The sequence below is a fragment of the Pseudorasbora parva genome, chromosome 20 (genome assembly GCF_024679245.1).
Source record: "Pseudorasbora parva isolate DD20220531a chromosome 20, ASM2467924v1, whole genome shotgun sequence".
Taxonomy (NCBI): domain Eukaryota; kingdom Metazoa; phylum Chordata; class Actinopteri; order Cypriniformes; family Gobionidae; genus Pseudorasbora; species Pseudorasbora parva.
Genome location: NC_090191.1, coordinates 21,072,263 through 21,098,559, shown reverse-complemented (window position 1 = coordinate 21,098,559; position 26,297 = coordinate 21,072,263). Strand labels below are relative to the sequence as shown.

The 26,297-nt window shown below is 42.8% G+C and overlaps 49 non-coding genes across 49 annotated transcripts; all 49 read left to right on the top strand.

Moving 5' to 3' along the window:
* The first annotated feature begins 54 nt into the window (after positions 1–54).
* Positions 55–126, top strand: trnaa-cgc (transfer RNA alanine (anticodon CGC)). Its single transcript has one exon. It is a non-coding gene; the product is annotated as a tRNA-Ala (tRNA).
* Positions 127–301: 175 nt separating this feature from the next.
* Positions 302–373, top strand: trnaa-cgc (transfer RNA alanine (anticodon CGC)). The gene has a single exon. It is a non-coding gene; the product is annotated as a tRNA-Ala (tRNA).
* Positions 374–1,130: 757 nt separating this feature from the next.
* On the top strand, positions 1,131–1,202 carry trnaa-cgc (transfer RNA alanine (anticodon CGC)). The gene has a single exon. It is a non-coding gene; the product is annotated as a tRNA-Ala (tRNA).
* Positions 1,203–1,376: 174 nt separating this feature from the next.
* trnaa-cgc (transfer RNA alanine (anticodon CGC)) lies at positions 1,377–1,448 on the top strand. Its single transcript has one exon. It is a non-coding gene; the product is annotated as a tRNA-Ala (tRNA).
* Positions 1,449–2,014: 566 nt separating this feature from the next.
* trnaa-cgc (transfer RNA alanine (anticodon CGC)) lies at positions 2,015–2,086 on the top strand. Its single transcript has one exon. It is a non-coding gene; the product is annotated as a tRNA-Ala (tRNA).
* A 587-nt stretch (positions 2,087–2,673) lies between these two features.
* On the top strand, positions 2,674–2,745 carry trnaa-cgc (transfer RNA alanine (anticodon CGC)). Its single transcript has one exon. It is a non-coding gene; the product is annotated as a tRNA-Ala (tRNA).
* Positions 2,746–2,919: 174 nt separating this feature from the next.
* Positions 2,920–2,991, top strand: trnaa-cgc (transfer RNA alanine (anticodon CGC)). The gene has a single exon. It is a non-coding gene; the product is annotated as a tRNA-Ala (tRNA).
* Positions 2,992–3,749: 758 nt separating this feature from the next.
* On the top strand, positions 3,750–3,821 carry trnaa-cgc (transfer RNA alanine (anticodon CGC)). The gene has a single exon. It is a non-coding gene; the product is annotated as a tRNA-Ala (tRNA).
* Positions 3,822–3,996: 175 nt separating this feature from the next.
* On the top strand, positions 3,997–4,067 carry trnaa-cgc (transfer RNA alanine (anticodon CGC)). Its single transcript has one exon. It is a non-coding gene; the product is annotated as a tRNA-Ala (tRNA).
* Positions 4,068–4,629: 562 nt separating this feature from the next.
* On the top strand, positions 4,630–4,701 carry trnaa-cgc (transfer RNA alanine (anticodon CGC)). Its single transcript has one exon. It is a non-coding gene; the product is annotated as a tRNA-Ala (tRNA).
* Positions 4,702–4,875: 174 nt separating this feature from the next.
* Positions 4,876–4,947, top strand: trnaa-cgc (transfer RNA alanine (anticodon CGC)). The gene has a single exon. It is a non-coding gene; the product is annotated as a tRNA-Ala (tRNA).
* Positions 4,948–5,261: 314 nt separating this feature from the next.
* On the top strand, positions 5,262–5,333 carry trnav-uac (transfer RNA valine (anticodon UAC)). The gene has a single exon. It is a non-coding gene; the product is annotated as a tRNA-Val (tRNA).
* A 1,407-nt stretch (positions 5,334–6,740) lies between these two features.
* On the top strand, positions 6,741–6,812 carry trnaa-cgc (transfer RNA alanine (anticodon CGC)). Its single transcript has one exon. It is a non-coding gene; the product is annotated as a tRNA-Ala (tRNA).
* A 174-nt stretch (positions 6,813–6,986) lies between these two features.
* On the top strand, positions 6,987–7,058 carry trnaa-cgc (transfer RNA alanine (anticodon CGC)). Its single transcript has one exon. It is a non-coding gene; the product is annotated as a tRNA-Ala (tRNA).
* Positions 7,059–7,891: 833 nt separating this feature from the next.
* On the top strand, positions 7,892–7,963 carry trnaa-cgc (transfer RNA alanine (anticodon CGC)). The gene has a single exon. It is a non-coding gene; the product is annotated as a tRNA-Ala (tRNA).
* A 564-nt stretch (positions 7,964–8,527) lies between these two features.
* Positions 8,528–8,599, top strand: trnaa-cgc (transfer RNA alanine (anticodon CGC)). The gene has a single exon. It is a non-coding gene; the product is annotated as a tRNA-Ala (tRNA).
* A 175-nt stretch (positions 8,600–8,774) lies between these two features.
* Positions 8,775–8,846, top strand: trnaa-cgc (transfer RNA alanine (anticodon CGC)). Its single transcript has one exon. It is a non-coding gene; the product is annotated as a tRNA-Ala (tRNA).
* A 163-nt stretch (positions 8,847–9,009) lies between these two features.
* Positions 9,010–9,081, top strand: trnaa-cgc (transfer RNA alanine (anticodon CGC)). The gene has a single exon. It is a non-coding gene; the product is annotated as a tRNA-Ala (tRNA).
* A 174-nt stretch (positions 9,082–9,255) lies between these two features.
* trnaa-cgc (transfer RNA alanine (anticodon CGC)) lies at positions 9,256–9,327 on the top strand. The gene has a single exon. It is a non-coding gene; the product is annotated as a tRNA-Ala (tRNA).
* Positions 9,328–10,160: 833 nt separating this feature from the next.
* On the top strand, positions 10,161–10,232 carry trnaa-cgc (transfer RNA alanine (anticodon CGC)). The gene has a single exon. It is a non-coding gene; the product is annotated as a tRNA-Ala (tRNA).
* Positions 10,233–10,797: 565 nt separating this feature from the next.
* On the top strand, positions 10,798–10,869 carry trnaa-cgc (transfer RNA alanine (anticodon CGC)). The gene has a single exon. It is a non-coding gene; the product is annotated as a tRNA-Ala (tRNA).
* A 564-nt stretch (positions 10,870–11,433) lies between these two features.
* Positions 11,434–11,505, top strand: trnaa-cgc (transfer RNA alanine (anticodon CGC)). The gene has a single exon. It is a non-coding gene; the product is annotated as a tRNA-Ala (tRNA).
* Positions 11,506–11,680: 175 nt separating this feature from the next.
* trnaa-cgc (transfer RNA alanine (anticodon CGC)) lies at positions 11,681–11,752 on the top strand. The gene has a single exon. It is a non-coding gene; the product is annotated as a tRNA-Ala (tRNA).
* Positions 11,753–12,513: 761 nt separating this feature from the next.
* trnaa-cgc (transfer RNA alanine (anticodon CGC)) lies at positions 12,514–12,585 on the top strand. Its single transcript has one exon. It is a non-coding gene; the product is annotated as a tRNA-Ala (tRNA).
* Positions 12,586–13,151: 566 nt separating this feature from the next.
* trnaa-cgc (transfer RNA alanine (anticodon CGC)) lies at positions 13,152–13,223 on the top strand. Its single transcript has one exon. It is a non-coding gene; the product is annotated as a tRNA-Ala (tRNA).
* A 587-nt stretch (positions 13,224–13,810) lies between these two features.
* trnaa-cgc (transfer RNA alanine (anticodon CGC)) lies at positions 13,811–13,882 on the top strand. Its single transcript has one exon. It is a non-coding gene; the product is annotated as a tRNA-Ala (tRNA).
* Positions 13,883–14,057: 175 nt separating this feature from the next.
* trnaa-cgc (transfer RNA alanine (anticodon CGC)) lies at positions 14,058–14,129 on the top strand. The gene has a single exon. It is a non-coding gene; the product is annotated as a tRNA-Ala (tRNA).
* Positions 14,130–14,887: 758 nt separating this feature from the next.
* trnaa-cgc (transfer RNA alanine (anticodon CGC)) lies at positions 14,888–14,959 on the top strand. Its single transcript has one exon. It is a non-coding gene; the product is annotated as a tRNA-Ala (tRNA).
* A 175-nt stretch (positions 14,960–15,134) lies between these two features.
* Positions 15,135–15,205, top strand: trnaa-cgc (transfer RNA alanine (anticodon CGC)). Its single transcript has one exon. It is a non-coding gene; the product is annotated as a tRNA-Ala (tRNA).
* A 562-nt stretch (positions 15,206–15,767) lies between these two features.
* Positions 15,768–15,839, top strand: trnaa-cgc (transfer RNA alanine (anticodon CGC)). The gene has a single exon. It is a non-coding gene; the product is annotated as a tRNA-Ala (tRNA).
* Positions 15,840–16,013: 174 nt separating this feature from the next.
* Positions 16,014–16,085, top strand: trnaa-cgc (transfer RNA alanine (anticodon CGC)). The gene has a single exon. It is a non-coding gene; the product is annotated as a tRNA-Ala (tRNA).
* A 564-nt stretch (positions 16,086–16,649) lies between these two features.
* trnaa-cgc (transfer RNA alanine (anticodon CGC)) lies at positions 16,650–16,721 on the top strand. The gene has a single exon. It is a non-coding gene; the product is annotated as a tRNA-Ala (tRNA).
* A 565-nt stretch (positions 16,722–17,286) lies between these two features.
* trnaa-cgc (transfer RNA alanine (anticodon CGC)) lies at positions 17,287–17,358 on the top strand. The gene has a single exon. It is a non-coding gene; the product is annotated as a tRNA-Ala (tRNA).
* Positions 17,359–17,946: 588 nt separating this feature from the next.
* On the top strand, positions 17,947–18,018 carry trnaa-cgc (transfer RNA alanine (anticodon CGC)). The gene has a single exon. It is a non-coding gene; the product is annotated as a tRNA-Ala (tRNA).
* A 174-nt stretch (positions 18,019–18,192) lies between these two features.
* trnaa-cgc (transfer RNA alanine (anticodon CGC)) lies at positions 18,193–18,264 on the top strand. The gene has a single exon. It is a non-coding gene; the product is annotated as a tRNA-Ala (tRNA).
* A 757-nt stretch (positions 18,265–19,021) lies between these two features.
* On the top strand, positions 19,022–19,093 carry trnaa-cgc (transfer RNA alanine (anticodon CGC)). The gene has a single exon. It is a non-coding gene; the product is annotated as a tRNA-Ala (tRNA).
* A 174-nt stretch (positions 19,094–19,267) lies between these two features.
* Positions 19,268–19,339, top strand: trnaa-cgc (transfer RNA alanine (anticodon CGC)). The gene has a single exon. It is a non-coding gene; the product is annotated as a tRNA-Ala (tRNA).
* Positions 19,340–19,903: 564 nt separating this feature from the next.
* trnaa-cgc (transfer RNA alanine (anticodon CGC)) lies at positions 19,904–19,975 on the top strand. The gene has a single exon. It is a non-coding gene; the product is annotated as a tRNA-Ala (tRNA).
* A 588-nt stretch (positions 19,976–20,563) lies between these two features.
* On the top strand, positions 20,564–20,635 carry trnaa-cgc (transfer RNA alanine (anticodon CGC)). The gene has a single exon. It is a non-coding gene; the product is annotated as a tRNA-Ala (tRNA).
* A 511-nt stretch (positions 20,636–21,146) lies between these two features.
* Positions 21,147–21,218, top strand: trnaa-cgc (transfer RNA alanine (anticodon CGC)). The gene has a single exon. It is a non-coding gene; the product is annotated as a tRNA-Ala (tRNA).
* Positions 21,219–21,392: 174 nt separating this feature from the next.
* trnaa-cgc (transfer RNA alanine (anticodon CGC)) lies at positions 21,393–21,464 on the top strand. Its single transcript has one exon. It is a non-coding gene; the product is annotated as a tRNA-Ala (tRNA).
* A 314-nt stretch (positions 21,465–21,778) lies between these two features.
* Positions 21,779–21,850, top strand: trnav-uac (transfer RNA valine (anticodon UAC)). The gene has a single exon. It is a non-coding gene; the product is annotated as a tRNA-Val (tRNA).
* Positions 21,851–23,258: 1,408 nt separating this feature from the next.
* Positions 23,259–23,330, top strand: trnaa-cgc (transfer RNA alanine (anticodon CGC)). Its single transcript has one exon. It is a non-coding gene; the product is annotated as a tRNA-Ala (tRNA).
* A 174-nt stretch (positions 23,331–23,504) lies between these two features.
* On the top strand, positions 23,505–23,576 carry trnaa-cgc (transfer RNA alanine (anticodon CGC)). The gene has a single exon. It is a non-coding gene; the product is annotated as a tRNA-Ala (tRNA).
* Positions 23,577–23,751: 175 nt separating this feature from the next.
* On the top strand, positions 23,752–23,823 carry trnaa-cgc (transfer RNA alanine (anticodon CGC)). Its single transcript has one exon. It is a non-coding gene; the product is annotated as a tRNA-Ala (tRNA).
* A 174-nt stretch (positions 23,824–23,997) lies between these two features.
* trnaa-cgc (transfer RNA alanine (anticodon CGC)) lies at positions 23,998–24,069 on the top strand. The gene has a single exon. It is a non-coding gene; the product is annotated as a tRNA-Ala (tRNA).
* A 565-nt stretch (positions 24,070–24,634) lies between these two features.
* trnaa-cgc (transfer RNA alanine (anticodon CGC)) lies at positions 24,635–24,706 on the top strand. Its single transcript has one exon. It is a non-coding gene; the product is annotated as a tRNA-Ala (tRNA).
* A 588-nt stretch (positions 24,707–25,294) lies between these two features.
* trnaa-cgc (transfer RNA alanine (anticodon CGC)) lies at positions 25,295–25,366 on the top strand. Its single transcript has one exon. It is a non-coding gene; the product is annotated as a tRNA-Ala (tRNA).
* A 174-nt stretch (positions 25,367–25,540) lies between these two features.
* Positions 25,541–25,612, top strand: trnaa-cgc (transfer RNA alanine (anticodon CGC)). The gene has a single exon. It is a non-coding gene; the product is annotated as a tRNA-Ala (tRNA).
* The last annotated feature ends 685 nt before the right edge of the window (positions 25,613–26,297 follow it).

Here is a 26,297-nt window from a genome sequence, read left to right as displayed (position 1 = left end):
CAAAGCAATGTGAAGCTTTCCACTAGGCTGCAAGAAACTTGCTTCTGTTCATCAGGGGATGTAGCTCAGTGGTAGAGCGCATTATTCGCATGTATGAGGTCCTGGGTTCAATCCCCAGCACCTCCAAGGAAAGTTCAGGAGTTGTCAATTCATCTTTTTTGCAACAAAGGTCCTGGGTTCAATCCTCAGCATTTCAAAGTAATGTGCAATCTGAGTTGCTTTTAAATGCTGACAATCCCCAGTATTTCAAAGCAAAGTGGAACTTTCCACTAGCTTGCAGGAAACTTGCATCTGTTCATCAGGGGATGTAGCTCAGTGGTAGAGCGCATGCTTCGCATGTATGAGGTCCTGGGTTCAATCCCCAGCATCTTCAATGAAAGTTATTCATCATCTCAAAGCTTTTTCTGTTGTGCATTTCTCTTTGCCTAATTAATGTTTGAAAAATAGCAAATAGCTTTAGTACAAGGCACATGGTACTCAATGCAACTTTCACAAGGTTAAGAAGCTCAGTTGTAGAGAATATTATTTGCATATATGAGGTCCTGGGTTCAAACCCCAGCATCAACATTGAAAGTTGTCGAATTGTCAAGTTATCCTTTTTTGCAACAAAGGTCCTGGGTTCATTCCCCAGCATTTCAAAGCAATGTGGAACTTTCCACAAGCCTTCAGGAAACTTACTTCTGTTCATCAAGGGATGTAGCTCAATGGTAGAGCACATGCTTTGCATGTATGAGGTCTTGGGTTCAAACCCCAGCGTCAACAATGAAAGTTGTGGATCTGTCAAGCTATTTTTTTTGCAATTAAAGGACCTGGGTTCAATCTCCTGCATTTTAAAACAATGTGGAACTTTCCACTAGGCTGCAGGAAACTTTGTTTAGTTTATCAGGGGTTGTTGCTCAGTGGTAGAGCACATGCTTTGCCTGTATGAGACCCTGGGTTCAATCCCCAGCATCTCCAAAGGAAAGTTGTGGAATTGTCAAGTTATCTTTTTTTGCAACAAAGTTCCTAAGTTCAATCCCCAGCATTTCAAAGCAATGTGCAACCTGGGTTGCTTAGAAATGCTGACAATCCCAATGTGAAGCAATATGAAGCTTTCCACTAGCCTGCAGGAAACTTGCGTCTGTTCATCAGGGGATGTAGCTCAGTGGTAGAGCGCATGCTTCGCATGTATGAGGTCCTGGGTTCAATCCCCAGCATCTCCAAGGAAAGTTGTGGAATTTTCAAGTTATTTTTTTGCAACAAAGGTCCTGGTTTCAATCCTCAGCATTTCAAAGTATTGTGCAACCTAGGTTGCTTTGAAATGCTGACAATCCCCAGCATTTCAAAGCAATGTGGAACTTTCCAGTAGCCTGCAGGAAACTTACATTTGTTCATCAGGGGATGTAGCTCAGTGGTAGAGCGCATGCTTCGCATGTATGAGGTCCTGGGTTCAATCCCCAGCATCTCCAATGAAAGTTATTCATCATCTCAAAGCTTTTTCTGTTGTGCATTTCTCTCTGCCTAATTTATGTTTGAAAAATAGCAACTAGCTTTAGTACAAGGCACATGGAACTCAATGCAACTTTCACAAGGTTAAGAAGCTCAGTTGTAGAGAATATTATTTGCATATATGAGGTCCTGGGTTCAAACTCCAGATTCAACAATGAAAGTTGTCGAATTGTCAAGTTATCCTTCTTTGAAACAAAGGTCCTGGGTTCAATCCCCAGCATTTCAAAGCAATGTGGAACTTTCCACTAGCCTGCAGGAAACTTACTTCTGTTCATCAGGGGATGTAGCTCAGTGGTAGAGCACATCCTTTGCATGTATGGGGTCCTAGGTTCAATCCCTAGCATCTCCAAGGAAAGTTGTAGAATTGTCAATTTATTTATTTTTTGCAACAAAGGTCCTGGGTTCAATCCCCAGCATTTCAAAGCAATGTGCAACCTGGGTTGTTTAGAAATGCTGACTATCCCCAGCATTTCAAAGCAATGTGAAGCTTTCCACTAGGCTGCAAGAAACTTGCTTATGTTCATCAGGGGATGTAGCTCAGTGGTAGAGCGCATGCTTCGCATGTATGAGGTCCTGGGTTCAATCCCCAGCATCTCCAAGGAAAGTTCTGGAGTTGTCAATTCATCTTTTTTGCAACAAAGGTCCTGGGTTAAAACCCCAGCGTCAACAATGAAAGTTGTGGATTTGTCAAGCTATTTTTTTGCAATTAAAGGACCTGGGTTCAATCTCCTGCCTTTTAAAGTATTGTGCAATCTGAGTTGCTTTGAAATGCTGACAATCCCCAGCATTTCAAAGCAATGTGGAACTTTCCACTAGACTGCAGGAAACTTGCTTTTGTTCATCAGGGGATGTAGCTCAGTGTTAGACCGCATGCTTTGCATGAAGAGGTCCTGGTTTCAATCCCCAGCATCTCCAATGGAAGTTATTCATCAACTCAAAGCTTTATCTATTGTGCATTTCTCTCTGCCTAATTTATGTTTTAAAAATAGTAACTCAACCCAACTTTCACAAGGGTCAGAAGTTCAGTGGTAGAGAATATGCTTTGCAACAAAGGTCCTGGGTTCAATCCCCAGCATTTCAAAATATTGTGCAACCTGGGTTGCTTTGAAATGCTGACAATCCCCAGCATTTCAAAGCAACGTGGAACTTTCCAGTAGCCTGCAGGAAACTTGCTTCTGTTCGTTAGGGGATGTAGCTCAGTGGTAGAGCGCATGCTTCGCATGTATGAGGTCCTGGGTTCAATCCTCAGCATCTCCAAGGAAAATTGTGCAATTTTCAAGTGATTTTTTTGCAACAAAGGTCCTGGTTTCAATCCTCTGCATTTCAAAGTATTGTGCAACCTGGGTTGCTTTGAAATGCTGACAATCCCCAGCATTTCAAAGCAATGTGGAACTTTCCAGTAGCCTGCAGGAAACTTGCATCCGTTCATCAGGGGATGTAGCTCAGTGGTAGAGCGCATGCTTCGCATGTATGAGGTCCTGGGTTCAATCCCCAGCATCTCCAATGAAAGTTATTCATCATCTCAAAGCTTTTTCTGTTGTGCATTTCTCTCTGCCTAATTAATGTTTGAAAAATAGCAAATAGCTTTAGTACAAGGCACATGGTACTCAATGCAACTTTCACAAGGTTAAGAAGCTCAGTTGTAGAGAATATTATTTGCATATATGAGGTCCTGGGTTCAAACCCCAGCGTCAACATTGAAAGTTGTCGAATTGTCAAGTTATCCTTTTTTGCAACAAAGGTCCTGGGTTCATTCCCCAGCATTTCAAAGCAATGTGGAACTTTCCACTAGCCTGCAGGAAACTTACCTCTGTTCATCAGGGGATGTAGCTCAATGGTAGAGCACATGCTTTGCATGTATGAGGTCTTAGGTTCAAACCCCAGCGTCAACAATGAAATTTGTGGATTTGTCAAGCTTTTTTTTTTTGCAATTAAAGGACCTGGGTTCAATCTCCTGCATTTTAAAACAATGTGGAACTTTCCACTAGGCTGCAGGAAACTTTGTTTAGTTTATCAGGGTTTGTTGCTCAGTGGTAGAGCACATGCTTTGCCTGTATGAGACCCTGGGTTCAATCCCCAGCATCTCCAAAGGAAAGTTTTGGAATTGTCAAGTTATCTTTTTTTGCAACAAAGTTCCTAAGTTCAATCCCCAGCATTTCAAAGCAATGTGCAACCTGGGTTGCTTAGAAATGCTGACAATCCCAATGTGAAGCAATATGAAGCTTTCCACTAGCCTGCAGGAAACTTGGTTCTGTTCGTCAGGGGATGTAGCTCAGTGGTAGAGCGCATGCTTCGCATGTATGAGGTCCTGGGTTCAATCCCCAGCATCTCCAAGGAAAGTTGTGGAATTTTCAAGTTATTTTTTTGCAACAAAGGTCCTGGTTTCAATCCTCAGCATTTCAAAGTATTGTGCAACCTGGGTTGCTTTGAAATGCTGACAATCCCCAGCATTTCAAAGCAATGTGGAACTTTCCAGTAGCCTGCAGGAAACTTACATCTGTTCATCAGGGGATGTAGCTCAGTGGTAGAGCGCATGCTTCGCATGTATGAGGTCCTGGGTTCAAACCCCAGCGTCAACATTGAAAGTTGTCGAATTGTCAAGTTATCCTTTTTTGCAACAAAGGTCCTGGGTTCATTCCCCAGCATTTCAAAGCAATGTGGAACTTTCCACTAGCCTGCAGGAAACTTTCTTCTGTTCATCAGGGGATGTAGCTCAATGGTAGCGCACATGCTTTGCATGTATGAGGTCTTGGGTTCAAACCCCAGCGTCAACAATGAAAGTTGTGGATTTGTCAAGCTATTTTTTTGCAATTAAAGGACCTGGGTTCAATCTCCTGCATTTTAAAACAATGTGGAACTTTCCACTAGGCTGCAGGAAACTTTGTTTAGTTTATCAGGGTTTGTTGCTCAGTGGTAGAGCACATGCTTTGCCTGTATGAGACCCTGGGTTCAATCCCCAGCACCTCCAAAGGAAAGTTGTGGAATTGTCAAGTTATCTTTTTTTGCAACAAAGTTCCTAAGTTCAATCCCCAGCATTTCAAAGCAATGTGCAACCTGGGTTGCTTAGAAATGCTGACAATCCCAATGTGAAGCAATATGAAGCTTTCCACTAGCCTGCAGGAAACTTGCTTCTGTTCATCAGGGGATGTAGCTCAGTGGTAGAGCGCATGCTTCGCATGTATGAGGTCCTGGGTTCAATCTCCAGCATTTCCAAGGAAAGTTGTGGAATTTTCAAGTTATTTTTTTGCAACAAAGGTCCTGGTTTCAATCCTCAGCATTTCAAAGTATTGTGCAACCTGGGTTGCTTTGAAATGCTGACAATCCCCAGCATTTCAACGCAATGTGGAACTTTCCAGTAGCCTGCAGGAAACTTGCTTCTGTTCACCAGGGGGTGTAGCTCAGTGGTAGAGCGCATGCTTCGCATGTATGAGGTCCTGGGTTCAGTCCCCAGCATCTCCAATGAAAGTTATTCATCATCTCAAAGCTTTTTCTGTTGTGCATTTCTCTCTGCCTAATTTATGTTTGAAAAATAGCAACTAGCTTTAGTACAAGGCACATGGAACTCAAAGCAACTTTCACAAGGTTAAGCTCAGTTGTAGAGAATATTATTTGCATATATGAGGTCCTGGGTTCAAACCCCAGCGTCAACATTGAAAGTTGTTGAATTGTCAAGTTATCCTTCTTTGCAACAAAGGACCTGGGTTCAATCTCCAGCATTTCAAAACAATGTGGAACTTTCCACTAGGCTGCAGGAAACTTTGTTTAGTTCATCAGGGGATGTAGCTCATTGGTAGAGCACGTGCTTTACATGTATGAGGTCCTGGGTTCAATCCACAGCATCTCCAAAGGAAAGTTGTGGAATTGTCAAGTGATCTTTTTTGCAACAAAGGTCCTGGGTTCAATCCCCATTATTTCAAAGCAATGTGCAACCTGGGTTGCTTTGAAATGCTGACAATCCCCAGCATTTCAAAGCAATGTGGAACTTTCCACTAGAGTGCAGGACACTTGTTTCTGTTTATCAGGGGATGTAGCTCAGTGGTAGAGCGCATGCTTAGCATGTATGAGGTCCTGCCAGATGTGGGCCAGTTCTGCTTCATGCGTTTTGTTCATGGCTGACATGCGCCGTTGCTATGGCTTGATTGCGGCCTAAATCTGGCAAACGGGAGCGGACCGCCCAAGTGCCATCATTCCACGTGGGTAGTGGGCCAGATGAAAGTGTAAAGTGTGGGCCGGATCTGGGCCAGAGCAATTTTGCTATCTGGGTGGGTTCAATCGCCAGCATCACCAATGAAAGTTGTTGAATTGTTGAGTTATTTTTTTGCAACAAAGGTCCTGGGTTCAATCCTCAGCATTTCAAAGTAATGTGCAATCTGAGTTGCTTTTATATGCTGACAATCCCCAGCATTTCAAAGCGAAGTGGAACTTTCCACTAGCTTGCAGGAAACTTGCTTCTGTTCATCAGGGGATGTAGCTCAGTGTTAGACCGCATGCTTTGCATGTGTAAGGTCCTGGGTTCAATCCCCAGCATCTCCAATGAAAGTTCTTCATCAACTCAAAGCTTTATCTATTGTGCATTTCTCTCTGCCTAATTTATGTTTGAAAAATAGTAACTCAACCCAACTTTCACAAGGGTCAGTAGTTCAGTGGTAGAGAATATGCTTTGCTTATATGATGTCCTGGGTTCAAACCCCAGCATCAACAAAGAAAGTTGTGCATTTGTTAAGTATTTTTTTGCAACAAAGGTCCTGGGTTCAATATCCAGCATTTCAAAACAATGTGGAACTTTCCACTAACCTGCAGGAAACTTTATTTAGTTCATTAGGGGATGTAGCTCTGTGGTAGAGCGAATGCTTTACATGTATGAATTCCTTGGCTCAAACCCCAGCGTCAACAATGAAAGTTGTGGATTTCTCAAGCTATTTTTTTTTGCAATTAAAGGACCTGGGTTCAATCTCCTGCATTTTAAAACAATGTGGAACTTTCCACTAGGCTGCAGGAAACTTTATTTAGCTCATCAGGGGATGTTGCTCAGTGGTAGAGCACATGCTTTGCCTGTATGAGGTCCTGGGTTCAATCCCCAGCATCTCCAAAGGAAGGTTGTGGAATTGTCAAGTTATCTTTTTTTGCAACAAAGTTCCTGGGTTCAATCTCCAGCATTTCAAAGCAATGTGCAACCTGGGTTGCTTAGAAATGCTGACAATCCCAATGTAAAGCTTTCCACTAGCCTGCAGGAAACTTGCTTCTGTTCATCAGGGGATGTAGCTCAGTGGTAGAGCGCATGCTTCGCATGTATGAGGTCCTGGGTTCAATCCCCAGCATCTCCAAGGAAAGTTGTGGAATTTTCAAGTTATTTTTTTGCAACAAAGGTCCTGGTTTCAATCCTCAGCATTTCAAAGTATTGTGCAACCTGGGTTGCTTTGAAATGCTGACAATCCCCAGCATTTCAAAGCAATGTGAAGCTTTCCACTAGGCTGCAAGAAACTTGCTTATGTTCATCAGGGGATGTAGCTCAGTGGTAGAGCGCATGCTTCGCATGTATGAGGTCCTGGGTTCAATCCCCAGCATCTCCAAGGAAAGTTCTGGAGTTGTCAATTCATCTTTTTTGCAACAAAGGTCCTGGGTTAAAACCCCAGCGTCAACAATGAAAGTTGTGGATTTGTCAAGCTATTTTTTTGCAATTAAAGGACCTGGGTTCAATCTCCTGCCTTTTAAAGTAATGTGCAATCTGAGTTGCTTTGAAATGCTGACAATCCCCAGCATTTCAAAGCAATGTGGAACTTTCCACTAGACTGCAGGAAACTTGCTTTTGTTCATCAGGGGATGTAGCTCAGTGTTAGACCGCATGCTTTGCATGATGAGGTCCTGGTTTCAATCCCCAGCATCTCCAATGGAAGTTATTCATCAACTCAAAGCTTTATCTATTGTGCATTTCTCTCTGCCTAATTTATGTTTGAAAAATAGTAACTCAACCCAACTTTCACAAGGGTCAGAAGTTCAGTGGTAGAGAATATGCTTTGCAACAAAGGTCCTGGGTTCAATCCCCAGCATTTCAAAATATTGTGCAACCTGGGTTGCTTTGAAATGCTGACAATCCCCAGCATTTCAAAGCAACGTGGAACTTTCCAGTAGCCTGCAGGAAACTTGCTTCTGTTCGTTAGGGGATGTAGCTCAGTGGTAGAGCGCATGCTTCACATGTATGAGGTCCTGGGTTCAATCCTCAGCATCTCCAAGGAAAGTTGTGCAATTTTCAAGTGATTTTTTTGCAACAAAGGTCCTGGTTTCAATCCTCAGCATTTCAAAGTATTGTGCAACCTGGGTTGCTTTGAAATGCTGACAATCCCCAGCATTTCAAAGCAATGTGGAACTTTCAAGTAGCCTGCAGGAAACTTGCATCTGTTCATCAGGGGATGTAGCTCAGTGGTAGAGCGCATGCTTCGCATGTATGAGGTCCTGGGTTCAATCCCCAGCATCTCCAATGAAAGTTATTCATCATCTCAAAGCTTTTTCTGTTGTGCATTTCTCTCTGCCTAATTTATGTTTGAAAAATAGCAACTAGCTTTAGTACAAGGCACATGGAACTCAATGCAACTTTCACAAGGTTAAGAAGCTCAGTTGTAGAGAATATTATTTGCATATATGAGGTCCTGGGTTCAAACTCCAGAGTCAACAATGAAAGTTGTCGAATTGTCAAGTTATCCTTCTTTGAAACAAAGGTCCTGGGTTCAATCCCCAGCATTTCAAAGCAATGTGGAACTTTCCACTAGCCTGCAGGAAACTTACTTCTGTTCATCAGGGGATGTAGCTCAGTGGTAGAGCACATCCTTTGCATGTATGGGGTCCTAGGTTCAATCCCCAGCATCTCCAAGGAAAGTTGTAGAATTGTCAATTTATTTTTTTTGCAACAAAGGTCCTGGGTTCAATCCCCAGCATTTCAAAGCAATGTGCAACCTGGGTTGTTTAGAAATGCTGACTATCCCCAGCATTTCAAAGCAATGTGAAGCTTTCCACTAGGCTGCAAGAAACTTGCTTCTGTTCATCAGGGGATGTAGCTCAGTGGTAGAGCGCATTATTCGCATGTATGAGGTCCTGGGTTCAATCCCCAGCACCTCCAAGGAAAGTTCAGGAGTTGTCAATTCATCTTTTTTGCAACAAAGGTCCTGGGTTCAATCCTCAGCATTTCAAAGTAATGTGCAATCTGAGTTGCTTTTAAATGCTGACAATCCCCAGTATTTCAAAGCAAAGTGGAACTTTCCACTAGCTTGCAGGAAACTTGCATCTGTTCATCAGGGGATGTAGCTCAGTGGTAGAGCGCATGCTTCGCATGTATGAGGTCCTGGGTTCAATCCCCAGCATCTCCAAAGGAAGGTTGTGGAATTGTCAAGTTATCTTTTTTTGCAACAAAGTTCCTGGGTTCAATCTCCAGCATTTCAAAGCAATGTGCAACCTGGGTTGCTTAGAAATGCTGACAATCCCAATGTAAAGCTTTCCACTAGCCTGCAGGAAACTTGCTTCTGTTCATCAGGGGATGTAGCTCAGTGGTAGAGCGCATGCTTCGCATGTATGAGGTCCTGGGTTCAATCCCCAGCATCTCCAAGGAAAGTTGTGGAATTTTCAAGTTATTTTTTTGCAACAAAGGTCCTGGTTTCAATCCTCAGCATTTCAAAGTATTGTGCAACCTGGGTTGCTTTGAAATGCTGACAATCCCCAGCATTTCAAAGCAATGTGAAGCTTTCCACTAGGCTGCAAGAAACTTGCTTATGTTCATCAGGGGATGTAGCTCAGTGGTAGAGCGCATGCTTCGCATGTATGAGGTCCTGGGTTCAATCCCCAGCATCTCCAAGGAAAGTTCTGGAGTTGTCAATTCATCTTTTTTGCAACAAAGGTCCTGGGTTAAAACCCCAGCGTCAACAATGAAAGTTGTGGATTTGTCAAGCTATTTTTTTGCAATTAAAGGACCTGGGTTCAATCTCCTGCCTTTTAAAGTAATGTGCAATCTGAGTTGCTTTGAAATGCTGACAATCCCCAGCATTTCAAAGCAATGTGGAACTTTCCACTAGACTGCAGGAAACTTGCTTTTGTTCATCAGGGGATGTAGCTCAGTGTTAGACCGCATGCTTTGCATGATGAGGTCCTGGTTTCAATCCCCAGCATCTCCAATGGAAGTTATTCATCAACTCAAAGCTTTATCTATTGTGCATTTCTCTCTGCCTAATTTATGTTTGAAAAATAGTAACTCAACCCAACTTTCACAAGGGTCAGAAGTTCAGTGGTAGAGAATATGCTTTGCAACAAAGGTCCTGGGTTCAATCCCCAGCATTTCAAAATATTGTGCAACCTGGGTTGCTTTGAAATGCTGACAATCCCCAGCATTTCAAAGCAACGTGGAACTTTCCAGTAGCCTGCAGGAAACTTGCTTCTGTTCGTTAGGGGATGTAGCTCAGTGGTAGAGCGCATGCTTCACATGTATGAGGTCCTGGGTTCAATCCTCAGCATCTCCAAGGAAAGTTGTGCAATTTTCAAGTGATTTTTTTGCAACAAAGGTCCTGGTTTCAATCCTCAGCATTTCAAAGTATTGTGCAACCTGGGTTGCTTTGAAATGCTGACAATCCCCAGCATTTCAAAGCAATGTGGAACTTTCAAGTAGCCTGCAGGAAACTTGCATCTGTTCATCAGGGGATGTAGCTCAGTGGTAGAGCGCATGCTTCGCATGTATGAGGTCCTGGGTTCAATCCCCAGCATCTCCAATGAAAGTTATTCATCATCTCAAACCTTTTTCTGTTGTGCATTTCTCTCTGCCTAATTTATGTTTGAAAAATAGCAACTAGCTTTAGTACAAGGCACATGGAACTCAATGCAACTTTCACAAGGTTAAGAAGCTCAGTTGTAGAGAATATTATTTGCATATATGAGGTCCTGGGTTCAAACTCCAGAGTCAACAATGAAAGTTGTCGAATTGTCAAGTTATCCTTCTTTGAAACAAAGGTCCTGGGTTCAATCCCCAGCATTTCAAAGCAATGTGGAACTTTCCACTAGCCTGCAGGAAACTTACTTCTGTTCATCAGGGGATGTAGCTCAGTGGTAGAGCACATCCTTTGCATGTATGGGGTCCTAGGTTCAATCCCCAGCATCTCCAAGGAAAGTTGTAGAATTGTCAATTTTTTTTTTTTTGCAACAAAGGTCCTGGGTTCAATCCCCAGCATTTCAAAGCAATGTGCAACCTGGGTTGCTTTGAAATGCTGACAATCCCCAGCATTTCAAAGCAATGTGGAACTTTCCAGTAGCCTGCAGGAAACTTACATCTGTTCATCAGGGGATGTAGCTCAGTGGTAGAGCGCATGCTTCGCATGTATGAGGTCCTGGGTTCAATCCCCAGCATCTCCAATGAAAGTTATTCATCATCTCAAAGCTTTTTCTGTTGTGCATTTCTCTCTGCCTAATTTATGTTTGAAAAATAGCAACTAGCTTTAGTACAAGGCACATGGAACTCAATGCAACTTTCACAAGGTTAAGAAGCTCAGTTGTAGAGAATATTATTTGCATATATGAGGTCCTGGGTTCAAACCCCAGAGTCAACAATGAAAGTTGTCGAATTGTCAAGTTATCCTTCTTTGAAACAAAGGTCCTGGGTTCAATCCCCAGCATTTCAAAGCAATGTGGAACTTTCCACTAGCCTGCAAGAAACTTTCTTCTGTTCATCAGGGGATGTAGCTCAGTGGTAGAGCACATCCTTTGCATGTATGGGGTCCTAGGTTCAATCCCCAGCATCTCCAAGGAAAGTTGTAGAATTGTCAATTTATTTTTTTTGCAACAAAGGTCCTGGGTTCAATCCCCAGCATTTCAAAGCAATGTGCAACCTGGGTTGTTTAGAAATGCTGACTATCCCCAGCATTTCAAAGCAATGTGAAGCTTTCCACTAGGCTGCAAGAAACTTGCTTCTGTTCATCAGGGGATGTAGCTCAGTGGTAGAGCGCATTATTCGCATGTATGAGGTCCTGGGTTCAATCCCCAGCACCTCCAAGGAAAGTTCAGGAGTTGTCAATTCATCTTTTTTGCAACAAAGGTCCTGGGTTCAATCCTCAGCATTTCAAAGTAATGTGCAATCTGAGTTGCTTTTAAATGCTGACAATCCCCAGTATTTCAAAGCAAAGTGGAACTTTCCACTAGCTTGCAGGAAACTTGCATCTGTTCATCAGGGGATGTAGCTCAGTGGTAGAGCGCATGCTTCGCATGTATGAGGTCCTGGGTTCAATCCCCAGCATCTCCAATGAAAGTTATTCATCATCTCAAAGCTTTTTCTGTTGTGCATTTCTCTTTGCCTAATTAATGTTTGAAAAATAGCAAATAGCTTTAGTACAAGGCACATGGTACTCAATGCAACTTTCACAAGGTTAAGAAGCTCAGTTGTAGAGAATATTATTTGCATATATGAGGTCCTGGGTTCAAACCCCAGCATCAACATTGAAAGTTGTCGAATTGTCAAGTTATCCTTTTTTGCAACAAAGGTCCTGGGTTCATTCCCCAGCATTTCAAAGCAATGTGGAACTTTCCACAAGCCTTCAGGAAACTTACTTCTGTTCATCAAGGGATGTAGCTCAATGGTAGAGCACATGCTTTGCATGTATGAGGTCTTGGGTTCAAACCCCAGCGTCAACAATGAAAGTTGTGGATCTGTCAAGCTATTTTTTTTGCAATTAAAGGACCTGGGTTCAATCTCCTGCATTTTAAAACAATGTGGAACTTTCCACTAGGCTGCAGGAAACTTTGTTTAGTTTATCAGGGGTTGTTGCTCAGTGGTAGAGCACATGCTTTGCCTCTATGAGACCCTGGGTTCAATCCCCAGCATCTCCAAAGGAAAGTTGTGGAATTGTCAAGTTATCTTTTTTTGCAACAAAGTTCCTGGTTTCAATCCTCAGCATTTCAAAGTATTGTGCAACCTAGGTTGCTTTGAAATGCTGACAATCCCCAGCATTTCAAAGCAATGTGGAACTTTCCAGTAGCCTGCAGGAAACTTACATTTGTTCATCAGGGGATGTAGCTCAGTGGTAGAGCGCATGCTTCGCATGTATGAGGTCCTGGGTTCAATCCCCAGCATCTCCAATGAAAGTTATTCATCATCTCAAAGCTTTTTCTGTTGTGCATTTCTCTCTGCCTAATTTATGTTTGAAAAATAGCAACTAGCTTTAGTACAAGGCACATGGAAATCAATGCAACTTTCACAAGGTTAAGAAGCTCAGTTGTAGAGAATATTATTTGCATATATGAGGTCCTGGGTTCAAACTCCAGAGTCAACAATGAAAGTTGTCGAATTGTCAAGTTATCCTTCTTTGAACCAAAGGTCCTGGGTTCAATCCCCAGCATTTCAAAGCAATGTGGAACTTTCCACTAGCCTGCAGGAAACTTACTTCTGTTCATCAGGGGATGTAGCTCAGTGGTAGAGCACATCCTTTGCATGTATGGGGTCCTAGGTTCAATCCCCAGCATCTCCAAGGAAAGTTGTAGAATTGTCAATTTATTTATTTTTTGCAACAAAGGTCCTGGGTTCAATCCCCAGCATTTCAAAGCAATGTGCAACCTGGGTTGTTTAGAAATGCTGACTATCCCCAGCATTTCAAAGCAATGTGAAGCTTTCCACTAGGCTGCAAGAAACTTGCTTATGTTCATCAGGGGATGTAGCTCAGTGGTAGAGCGCATGCTTCGCATGTATGAGGTCCTGGGTTCAATCCCCAGCATCTCCAAGGAAAGTTCTGGAGTTGTCAATTCATCTTTTTTGCAACAAAGGTCCTGGGTTAAAACCCCAGCGTCAACAATGAAAGTTGTGGATTTGTCAAGCTATTTTTTTGCAATTAAAGGACCTGGGTTCAATCTCCTGCCTTTTAAAGTATTGTGCAATCTGAGTTGCTTTGAAATGCTGACAATCCCCAGCATTTCAAAGCAATGTGGAACTTTCCACTAGACTGCAGGAAACTTGCTTTTGTTCATCAGGGGATGTAGCTCAGTGTTAGACCGCATGCTTTGCATGAAGAGGTCCTGGTTTCAATCCCCAGCATCTCCAATGGAAGTTATTCATCAACTCAAAGCTTTATCTATTGTGCATTTCTCTCTGCCTAATTTATGTTTTAAAAATAGTAACTCAACCCAACTTTCACAAGGGTCAGAAGTTCAGTGGTAGAGAATATGCTTTGCAACAAAGGTCCTGGGTTCAATCCCCAGCATTTCAAAATATTGTGCAACCTGGGTTGCTTTGAAATGCTGACAATCCCCAGCATTTCAAAGCAACGTGGAACTTTCCAGTAGCCTGCAGGAAACTTGCTTCTGTTCGTTAGGGGATGTAGCTCAGTGGTAGAGCGCATGCTTCGCATGTATGAGGTCCTGGGTTCAATCCTCAGCATCTCCAAGGAAAATTGTGCAATTTTCAAGTGATTTTTTTTGCAACAAAGGTCCTGGTTTCAATCCTCTGCATTTCAAAGTATTGTGCAACCTGGGTTGCTTTGAAATGCTGACAATCCCCAGCATTTCAAAGCAATGTGGAACTTTCCAGTAGCCTGCAGGAAACTTGCATCCGTTCATCAGGGGATGTAGCTCAGTGGTAGAGCGCATGCTTCGCATGTATGAGGTCCTGGGTTCAATCCCCAGCATCTCCAATGAAAGTTATTCATCATCTCAACGCTTTTTCTGTTGTGCATTTCTCTCTGCCTAATTAATGTTTGAAAAATAGCAAATAGCTTTAGTACAAGGCACATGGTACTCAATGCAACTTTCACAAGGTTAAGAAGCTCAGTTGTAGAGAATATTATTTGCATATATGAGGTCCTGGGTTCAAACCCCAGCGTCAACATTGAAAGTTGTCGAATTGTCAAGTTATCCTTTTTTGCAACAAAGGTCCTGGGTTCATTCCCCAGCATTTCAAAGCAATGTGGAACTTTCCACTAGCCTGCAGGAAACTTACCTCTGTTCATCAGGGGATGTAGCTCAATGGTAGAGCACATGCTTTGCATGTATGAGGTCTTAGGTTCAAACCCCAGCGTCAACAATGAAATTTGTGGATTTGTCAAGCTTTTTTTTTTTGCAATTAAAGGACCTGGGTTCAATCTCCTGCATTTTAAAACAATGTGGAACTTTCCACTAGGCTGCAGGAAACTTTGTTTAGTTTATCAGGGTTTGTTGCTCAGTGGTAGAGCACATGCTTTGCCTGTATGAGACCCTGGGTTCAATCCCCAGCATCTCCAAAGGAAAGTTTTGGAATTGTCAAGTTATCTTTTTTTGCAACAAAGTTCCTAAGTTCAATCCCCAGCATTTCAAAGCAATGTGCAACCTGGGTTGCTTAGAAATGCTGACAATCCCAATGTGAAGCAATATGAAGCTTTCCACTAGCCTGCAGGAAACTTGGTTCTGTTCGTCAGGGGATGTAGCTCAGTGGTAGAGCGCATGCTTCGCATGTATGAGGTCCTGGGTTCAATCCCCAGCATCTCCAAGGAAAGTTGTGGAATTTTCAAGTTATTTTTTTGCAACAAAGGTCCTGGTTTCAATCCTCAGCATTTCAAAGTATTGTGCAACCTGGGTTGCTTTGAAATGCTGACAATCCCCAGCATTTCAAAGCAATGTGGAACTTTCCAGTAGCCTGCAGGAAACTTACATCTGTTCATCAGGGGATGTAGCTCAGTGGTAGAGCGCATGCTTCGCATGTATGAGGTCCTGGGTTCAAACCCCAGCGTCAACATTGAAAGTTGTCGAATTGTCAAGTTATCCTTTTTTGCAACAAAGGTCCTGGGTTCATTCCCCAGCATTTCAAAGCAATGTGGAACTTTCCACTAGCCTGCAGGAAACTTACTTCTGTTCATCAGGGGATGTAGCTCAATGGTAGTGCACATGCTTTGCATGTATGAGGTCTTGGGTTCAAACCCCAGCGTCAACAATGAAAGTTGTGGATTTGTCAAGCTATTTTTTTGCAATTAAAGGACCTGGGTTCAATCTCCTGCATTTTAAAACAATGTGGAACTTTCCACTAGGCTGCAGGAAACTTTGTTTAGTTTATCAGGGTTTGTTGCTCAGTGGTAGAGCACATGCTTTGCCTGTATGAGACCCTGGGTTCAATCCCCAGCACCTCCAAAGGAAAGTTGTGGAATTGTCAAGTTATCTTTTTTTGCAACAAAGTTCCTAAGTTCAATCCCCAGCATTTCAAAGCAATGTGCAACCTGGGTTGCTTAGAAATGCTGACAATCCCAATGTGAAGCAATATGAAGCTTTCCACTAGCCTGCAGGAAACTTGCGTCTGTTCATCAGGGGATGTAGCTCAGTGGTAGAGCGCATGCTTCGCATGTATGAGGTCCTGGGTTCAATCCCCAGCATCTCCAAGGAAAGTTGTGGAATTTTCAAGTTATTTTCTTGCAACAAAGGTCCTGGTTTCAATCCTCAGCATTTCAAAGTATTGTGCAACCTGGGTTGCTTTGAAATGCTGACAATCCCCAGCATTTCAAAGCAATGTGGAACTTTCCAGTAGCCTGCAGGAAACTTACATCTGTTCATCAGGGGATGTAGCTCAGTGGTAGAGCGCATGCTTCGCATGTATGAGGTCCTGGGTTAAATCCCCAGCATCTCCAATGAAAGTTATTCATCATCTCAAAGCTTTTTCTGTTGTGCATTTCTCTCTGCCTTATTTATGTTTGAAAAATAGCAACTAGCTTTAGTACAAGGCACATGGAACTCAATGCAACTTTCACAAGGTTAAGAAGCTCAGTTGTAGAGAATATTATTTGCATACATGAGGTCCTGGGTTCAAACCCCAGAGTCAACAATGAAAGTTGTCGAATTGTCAAGTTATCCTTCTTTGAAACAAAGGTCCTGGGTTCAATCCCCAGCATTTCAAAGCAATGTGGAACTTTCCACTAGCCTGCAGGAAACTTACTTCTGTTCATCAGGGGATGTAGCTCAGTGGTAGAGCACATCCTTTGCATGTATGGGGTCCTAGGTTCAATCCCCAGCATCTCCAAGGAAAGTTGTAGAATTGTCAATTTATTTTTTTTGCAACAAAGGTCCTGGGTTCAATCCCCAGCATTTCAAAGCAATGTGCAACCTGGGTTGTTTAGAAATGCTGACTATCCCCAGCATTTCAAAGCAATGTGAAGCTTTCCACTAGGCTGCAAGAAACTTGGTTCTGTTCATCAGGGGACGTAGCTCAGTGGTAGAGCGCATGCTTCGCATGTATGAGGTCCTGGGTTCAATCCCCAGCATCTCCAATGAAAGTTATTCATCATCTCAAAGCTTTTTCTGTTGTGCATTTCTCTCTGCCTTATTTATGTTTGAAAAATAGCAACTAGCTTTAGTACAAGGCACATGGAACTCAATGCAACTTTCACAAGGTTAAGAAGCTCAGTTGTAGAGAATATTATTTGCATACATGAGGTCCTGGGTTCAAACCCCAGAGTCAACAATGAAAGTTGTCGAATTGTCAAGTTATCCTTCTTTGAAACAAAGGTCCTGGGTTCAATCCCCAGCATTTCAAAGCAATGTGGAACTTTCCACTAGCCTGCAGGAAACTTACTTCTGTTCATCAGGGGATGTAGCTCAGTGGTAGAGCACATCCTTTGCATGTATGGGGTCCTAGGTTCAATCCCCAGCATCTCCAAGGAAAGTTGTAGAATTGTCAATTTATTTTTTTTTGCAACAAAGGTCCTGGGTTCAATCCCCAGCATTTCAAAGCAATGTGCAACCTGGGTTGTTTAGAAATGCTGACTATCCCCAGCATTTCAAAGCAATGTGAAGCTTTCCACTAGGCTGCAAGAAACTTGGTTCTGTTCATCAGGGGACGTAGCTCAGTGGTAGAGCGCATGCTTCGCATGTATGAGGTCCTGGGTTCAATCCCCTGCATCTCCAAGGAAAATTCTGGAGTTGTCAATTCATCTTTTTTGCAACAAAGGTCCTGGGTTCAAACCCCAGCGTCAACAATGAAAGTTGTGGATTTGTCAAGCTATCATTTTGCAATTAAAGGACCTGGGTTCAATCTCCTGCCTTTTAAAGTAATGTGCAATCTGAGTTGCTTTGAAATGCTGACAATCCCCAGCATTTCAAAGCAATGTGGAACTTTCCACTAGACTGCAGGAAACTTGCTTTTGTTCATCAGGGGATGTAGCTCAGTGTTAGACCACATGCTTTGCATGTATGAGGTCCTGGTTTCAATCCCCAGCATCTCCAATGGAAGTTATTCATCAACTCAAAGCTTAATCTATTGTGCATTTCTCTCTGCCTAATTTATGTTTGAAAAATAGTAACTCAACCCAACTTTCACAAGGGTCAGAAGTTCAGTGGTAGAGAATATGCTTTGCAACAAAGGTCCTGGGTTCAATCCCCAGCATTTCAAAATATTGTGCAACCTGGGTTGCTTTGAAATGCTGACAATCCCCAGCATTTCAAAGCAACGTGGAACTTTCCAGTAGCCTGCCGGAAACTTGCTTCTGTTTGTTAGGAGATGTAGCTCAGTGGTAGAGCGCATGCTTCGCATGTATGAGGTCCTGTGTTCAATCCCCAGCATCTCCAAGGAAAGTTGTGCAATTTTCAAGTGATTTTTTTGCAACAAAGGTCCTGGTTTCAATCCTCAGCATTTCAAAGTTTTGTGCAACCTGGGTTGCTTTGAAATGCTGACAATCCCCAGCATTTCAAAGCAATGTGGAACTTTCCAGTAGCCTGCAGGAAACTTGCATCTGTTCATCAGGGGATGTAGCTCAGTGGTAGAGCGCATGCTTCGCATGTATGAGGTCCTGGGTTCAATCCCCAGCATCTCCAATGAAAGTTATTCATCATCTCAAAGCTTTTTCTGTTGTGCATTTCTCTCTGCCTAATTAATGTTTGAAAAATAGCAAATAGCTTTAGTACAAGGCACATGGTACTCAATGCAACTTTCACAAGGTTAAGAAGCTCAGTTGTAGAGAATATTATTTGCATATATGAGGTCCTGGGTTCAAACCCCAGCGTCAACATTGAAAGTTGTCGAATTGTCAAGTTATCCTTTTTTGCAACAAAGGTCCTGGGTTCATTCCCCAGCATTTCAAAGCAATGTGGAACTTTCCACTAGCCTGCAGGAAACTTACTTCTGTTCATCAGGGGATGTAGCTGAATGGTAGAGCACATGCTTTGCATGTTTGAGGTCTTGGGTTCAAACCCCAGCGTCAACAATGAAAGTTGTGGATTTGTCAAGCTATTTTTTTTGCAATTAAAGGACCTGGGTTCAATCTCCTGCATTTTAAAACAGTGTTGAACTTTCCACTAGGCTGCAGGAAACTTTGTTTAGTTTATCAGGGTTTGTTGCTCAGTGGTAGAGCACATGCGTTGCCTGTATGAGACCCTGGGTTCAATCCCCAGCGTCTCCAAAGGAAAGTTGTGGAATTGTCAAGTTATCTTTTTTTGCAACAAAGTTCCTAAGTTCAATCCCCAGCATTTCAAAGCAATGTGCAACCTGGGTTGCTTAGAAATGCTGACAATCCCAATGTGAAGCAATATGAAGCTTTCCACTAGCCTGCAGGAAACTTGCCTCTGTTCATCAGGGGATGTAGCTCAGTGGTAGAGCGCATGCTTCGCATGTATGAGGTCCTGGGTTCAATCCCCAGCATCTCCAAGGAATGTTGTGGAATTTTCAAGTTATTTTTTTGCAACAAAGGTCCTGGTTTCAATCCTCAGCATTTCAAAGTATTGTGCAACCTGGGTTGCTTTGAAATGCTGACAATCCCCAGCATTTCAAAGCAATGTGGAACTTTCCAGTAGCCTGCAGGAAACTTACATCTGTTCATCAGGGGATGTAGCTCAGTGGTAGAGCGCATGCTTCGCATGTATGAGGTCCTGGGTTCAATCCCCAGCATCTCCAATGAAAGTTATTCATCATCTCAAAGCTTTTTCTGTTGTGCATTTCTCTCTGCCTAATTTATGTTTGAAAAATAGCAACTAGCTTTAGTACAAGGCACATGGAACTCAATGCAACTTTCACAAGGTTAAGAAGCTCAGTTGTAGAGAATATTATTTGCATATATGAGGTCCTGGGTTCAAACCCCAGAGACAACAATGAAAGTTGTCGAATTGTCAAGTTATCCTTCTTTGAAACAAAGGTCCTGGGTTCAATCCCCAGCATTTCAAAGCAATGTGGAACTTTCCACTAGCCTGCAGGAAACTTACTTCTGTTCATCAGGGAATGTAGCTCAGTGGTAGAGCACATCCTTTGCATGTATGGGGTCCTAGGTTCAATCCCCAGCATCTCCAAGGAAAGTTGTAGAATTGTCAATTTATTTTTTTTGCAACAAAGGTCCTGGGTTCAATCCCCAGCATTTCAAAGCAATGTGCAACCTGGGTTGTTAAGAAATGCTGACTATCCCCAGCATTTCAAAGCAAAGTGAAGCTTTCCACTAGGCTGCAAGAAACTTGCTTCTGTTCATCAGGGGATGTAGCTCAGTGGTAGAGCGCATGCTTCGCATGTATGAGGTCCTGGGTTCAATCCCCAGCATCTCCAAGGAAAGTTCTGGAGTTGTCAATTCATCTTTTTTGCAACAAAGGTCCTGGGTTCAAACCCCAGCGTCAACAATGAAAGTTGTGGATTTGTCAAGCTTTTTTTTTGCAATTAAAGGACCTGGGTTCAATCTCCTGCCTTTTAAAGTAATGTGCAATCTGAGTTGCTTTGAAATGCTGACAATACCCAGCATTTCAAAGCAATGTGGAACTTTCCACTAGCCTGCAGGAAACTTGCTTTTGTTTATCAGGGGATGTAGCTCAGTGTTAGACCGCATGCTTTGCATGTATGAGGTCCTGGTTTCAATCCCCAGCATCTCCAATGGAAGTTATTCATCAACTCAAAGCTTTATCTATTGTGCATTTCTCTCTGCCTAATTTATGTTTGAAAAATAGTAACTCAACCCAACTTTCACAAGGGTCAGAAGTTCAGTGGTAGAGAATATGCTTTGCAACAAAGGTCCTGGGTTCAATCCCCAGCATTTCAAAATATTGTGCAACCTGGGTTGCTTTGAAATGCTGACAATCCCCAGCATTTCAAAGCAACGTGGAACTTTCCAGTAGCCTGCAGGAAACTTGCTTCTGTTTGTTAGGGGATGTAGCTCAGTGGTAGAGCGCATGCTTCGCATGTATGAGGTCCTGGGTTCAATCCCCAGCATCTCCAATGAAAGTTATTCATCATCTCAAAGCTTTTTCTGTTGTGCATTTCTCTCTGCCTAATTAATGTTTGAAAAATAGCAAATAGCTTTAGTACAAGGCACATGGTACTCAATGCAACTTTCACAAGGTCAAGAAGCTCAGTTGTAGAGAATATTATTTGCATATATGAGGTCCTGGGTTCAAACCCCAGCGTCAACATTGAAAGTTGTCGAATTGTCAAGTTATCCTTTTTTGCAACAAAGGTCCTGGGTTCATTCCCCAGCATTTCAAAGCAATGTGGAACTTTCCACTAGCCTGCAGGAAACTTACTTCTGTTCATCAGGGGATGTAGCTCAAAGGTAGAGCACATGCTTTGCATATATGAGGTCTTGGGTTCAAACCCCAGCGTCAACAATGAAAGTTGTGGATTTGTCAAGCTATTTTTTTGCAATTAAAGGACCTGGGTTCAATCTCCTGCATTTTAAAACAATGTGGAACTTTCCACTAGGCTGCAGGAAACTTTGTTTAGTTTATCAGGGGTTGTTGCTCAGTGGTAGAGCGCATGCTTCGCATGTATGAGGTCCTGGGTTCAATCTCCAGCATTTCCAAGGAAAGTTGTGGAATTTTCAAGTTATTTTTTTGCAACAAAGGTCCTGGTTTCAATCCTCAGCATTTCAAAGTATTGTGCAACCTGGGTTGCTTTGAAATGCTGACAATCCCCAGCATTTCAACGCAATGTGGAACTTTCCAGTAGCCTGCAGGAAACTTGCTTCTGTTCACCAGGGGGTGTAGCTCAGTGGTAGAGCGCATGCTTCGCATGTATGAGGTCCTGGGTTCAGTCCCCAGCATCTCCAATGAAAGTTATTCATCATCTCAAAGCTTTTTCTGTTGTGCATTTCTCTCTGCCTAATTTATGTTTGAAAAATAGCAACTAGCTTTAGTACAAGGCACATGGAACTCAAAGCAACTTTCACAAGGTTAAGCTCAGTTGTAGAGAATATTATTTGCATATATGAGGTCCTGGGTTCAAACCCCAGCGTCAACATTGAAAGTTGTTGAATTGTCAAGTTATCCTTCTTTGCAACAAAGGACCTGGGTTCAATCTCCAGCATTTCAAAACAATGTGGAACTTTCCACTAGGCTGCAGGAAACTTTGTTTAGTTCATCAGGGGATGTAGCTCATTGGTAGAGCACGTGCTTTACATGTATGAGGTCCTGGGTTCAATCCACAGCATCTCCAAAGGAAAGTTGTGGAATTGTCAAGTGATCTTTTTTGCAACAAAGGTCCTGGGTTCAATCCCCATTATTTCAAAGCAATGTGCAACCTGGGTTGCTTTGAAATGCTGACAATCCCCAGCATTTCAAAGCAATGTGGAACTTTCCACTAGAGTGCAGGACACTTGTTTCTGTTTATCAGGGGATGTAGCTCAGTGGTAGAGCGCATGCTTAGCATGTATGAGGTCCTGCCAGATGTGGGCCAGTTCTGCTTCATGCGTTTTGTTCATGGCTGACATGCGCCGTTGCTATGGCTTGATTGCGGCCTAAATCTGGCAAACGGGAGCGGACCGCCCAAGTGCCATCATTCCACGTGGGTAGTGGGCCAGATGAAAGTGTAAAGTGTGGGCCGGATCTGGGCCAGAGCAATTTTGCTATCTGGGTGGGTTCATTCGCCAGCATCACCAATGAAAGTTGTTGAATTGTTGAGTTATTTTTTTGCAACAAAGGTCCTGGGTTCAATCCTCAGCATTTCAAAGTAATGTGCAATCTGAGTTGCTTTTAAATGCTGACAATCCCCAGCATTTCAAAGCGAAGTGGAACTTTCCACTAGCTTGCAGGAAACTTGCTTCTGTTCAACAGGGGATGTAGCTCAGTGTTAGACCGCATGCTTTGCATGTGTAAGGTCCTGGGTTCAATCCCCAGCATCTCCAATGAAAGTTCTTCATCAACTCAAAGCTTTATCTATTGTGCATTTCTCTCTGCCTAATTTATGTTTGAAAAATAGTAACTCAACCCAACTTTCACAAGGGTCAGTAGTTCAGTGGTAGAGAATATGCTTTGCTTATATGATGTCCTGGGTTCAAACCCCAGCATCAACAAAGAAAGTTGTGCATTTGTTAAGTATTTTTTTGCAACAAAGGTCCTGGGTTCAATATCCAGCATTTCAAAACAATGTGGAACTTTCCACTAACCTGCAGGAAACTTTATTTAGTTCATTAGGGGATGTAGCTCTGTGGTAGAGCGAATGCTTTACATGTATGAATTCCTTGGCTCAAACCCCAGCGTCAACAATGAAAGTTGTGGATTTCTCAAGCTATTTTTTTTTTGCAATTAAAGGACCTGGGTTCAATCTCCTGCATTTTAAAACAATGTGGAACTTTCCACTAGGCTGCAGGAAACTTTATTTAGCTCATCAGGGGATGTTGCTCAGTGGTAGAGCACATGCTTTGCCTGTATGAGGTCCTGGGTTCAATCCCCAGCATCTCCAAAGGAAGGTTGTGGAATTGTCAAGTTATCTTTTTTTGCAACAAAGTTCCTGGGTTCAATCTCCAGCATTTCAAAGCAATGTGCAACCTGGGTTGCTTAGAAATGCTGACAATCCCAATGTAAAGCTTTCCACTAGCCTGCAGGAAACTTGCTTCTGTTCATCAGGGGATGTAGCTCAGTGGTAGAGCGCATGCTTCGCATGTATGAGGTCCTGGGTTCAATCCCCAGCATCTCCAAGGAAAGTTGTGGAATTTTCAAGTTATTTTTTTGCAACAAAGGTCCTGGTTTCAATCCTCAGCATTTCAAAGTATTGTGCAACCTGGGTTGCTTTGAAATGCTGACAATCCCCAGCATTTCAAAGCAATGTGAAGCTTTCCACTAGGCTGCAAGAAACTTGCTTATGTTCATCAGGGGATGTAGCTCAGTGGTAGAGCGCATGCTTCGCATGTATGAGGTCCTGGGTTCAATCCCCAGCACCTCCAAGGAAAGTTCAGGAGTTGTCAATTCATCTTTTTTGCAACAAAGGTCCTGGGTTCAATCCTCAGCATTTCAAAGTAATGTGCAATCTGAGTTGCTTTTAAATGCTGACAATCCCCAGTATTTCAAAGCAAAGTGGAACTTTCCACTAGCTTGCAGGAAACTTGTATCTGTTCATCAGGGGATGTAGCTCAGTGGTAGAGCGCATGCTTCGCATGTATGAGGTCCTGGGTTCAATCCCCAGCATCTCCAAGGAAAGTTGTGGAATTTTCAAGTTATTTTTTTGCAACAAAGGTCCTGGTTTCAATCCTCAGCATTTCAAAGTATTGTGCAACCTGGGTTGCTTTGAAATGCTGACAATCCCCAGCATTTCAAAGCAATGTGGAACTTTCCAGTAGCCTGCAGGAAACTTACATCTGTTCATCAGGGGATGTAGCTCAGTGGTAGAGCGCATGCTTCGCATGTATGAGGTCCTGGGTTCAATCCCCAGCATCTCCAATGAAAGTTATTCATCATCTCAAAGCTTTTTCTGTTGTGCATTTCTCTCTGCCTAATTTATGTTTGAAAAATAGCAACTAGCTTTAGTACAAGGCACATGGAACTCAATGCAACTTTCACAAGGTTAAGAAGCTCAGTTGTAGAGAATATTATTTGCATATATGAGGTCCTGGGTTCAAACCCCAGAGTCAACAATGAAAGTTGTCGAATTGTCAAGTTATCCTTCTTTGAAACAAAGGTCCTGGGTTCAATCCCCAGCATTTCAAAGCAATGTGGAACTTTCCACTAGCCTGCAGGAAACTTACTTCTGTTCACCAGGGGATGTAGCTCAGTGGTAGAGCACATCCTTTGCATGTATGGGGTCCTAGGTTCCATCCCCAGCATCTCCAAGGAAAATTGTAGAATTGTCAATTTATTTTTTTTTGCAACAAAGGTCCTGGGTTCAATCCCCAGCATTTCAAAGCAATGTGCAACCTGGGTTGTTTAGAAATGCTGACTATCCCCAGCATTTCAAAGCAATGTGAAGCTTTCCACTAGGCTGCAAGAAACTTGGTTCTGTTCATCAGGGGACGTAGCTCAGTGGTAGAGCGCATGCTTCGCATGTATGAGGTCCTGGGTTCAATCCCCTGCATCTCCAAGGAAAGTTCTGGAGTTGTCAATTCATCTTTTTTGCAACAAAGGTCCTGGGTTCAAACCCCAGCGTCAACAATGAAAGTTGTGGATTTGTCAAGCTATCTTTTTGCAATTAAAGGACCTGGGTTCAATCTCCTGCCTTTTAAAGTAATGTGCAATCTGAGTTGCTTTGAAATGCTGACAATCCCCAGCATTTCAAAGCAATGTGGAACTTTCCACTAGACTGCAGGAAACTTGCTTTTGTTCATCAGGGGATGTAGCTCAGTGTTAGACCGCATGCTTTGCATGTATGAGGTCCTGGTTTCAATCCCCAGCATCTCCAATGGAAGTTATTCATCAACTCAAAGCTTTATCTATTGTGCATTTCTCTCTGCCTAATTTATGTTTGAAAAATAGTAACTCAACCCAACTTTCACAAGGGTCAGAAGTTCAGTGGTAGAGAAAATGCTTTGCAACAAAGGTCCTGGGTTCAATCCCCAGCATTTCAAAATATTGTGCAACCTGGGTTGCTTTGAAATGCTGACAATCCCCAGCATTTCAAAGCAACGTGGAACTTTCCAGTAGCCTGCAGGAAACTTGCTTCTGTTTGTTAGGGGATGTAGCTCAGTGGTAGAGCGCATGCTTCGCATGTATGAGGTCCTGTGTTCAATCCCCAGCATCTCCAAGGAAAGTTGTGCAATTTTCAAGTGATTTTTTTGCAACAAATGTCCTGGTTTCAATCCTCAGCATTTCAAAGTATTGTGCAACCTGGGTTGCTTTGAAATGCTGACAATCCCCAGCATTTCAAAGCAATGTGGAACTTTCCAGTAGCCTGCAGGAAACTTGCATCTGTTCATCAGGGGATGTAGCTCAGTGGTAGAGCGCATGCTTCGCATGTATGAGGTCCTGGGTTCAATCCCCAGCATCTCCAATGAAAGTTATTCATCATCTCAAAGCTTTTTCTGTTGTGCATTTCTCTCTGCCTAATTAATGTTTGAAAAATAGCAAATAGCTTTAGTACAAGGCACATGGTACTCAATGCAACTTTCACAAGGTTAAGAAGCTCAGTTGTAGAGAATATTATTTGCATATATGAGGTCCTGGGTTCAAACCCCAGCGTCAACATTGAAAGTTGTCGAATTGTCAAGTTATCCTTTTTTGCAACAAAGGTCCTGGGTTCATTCCCCAGCATTTCAAAGCAATGTGGAACTTTCCACTAGCCTGCAGGAAACTTACTTCTGTTCATCAGGGGATGTAGCTCAATGGTAGAGCACATGCTTTGCATCTATGAGGTCTTGGGTTCAAACCCCAGCGTCAACAATGAAAGTTGTGGATTTGTCAAGCTATTTTTTTTGCAATTAAAGGACCTGGGTTCAATCTCCTGCATTTTAAAACAGTGTGGAACTTTCCACTAGGCTGCAGGAAACTTTGTTTAGTTTATCAGGGTTTGTTGCTCAGTGGTAGAGCACATGCGTTGCCTGTATGAGACCCTGGGTTCAATCCCCAGCATCTCCAAAGGAAAGTTGTGGAATTGTCAAGTTATCTTTTTTTGCAACAAAGTTCCTAAGTTCAATCCCCAGCATTTCAAAGCAATGTGCAACCTGGGTTGCTTAGAA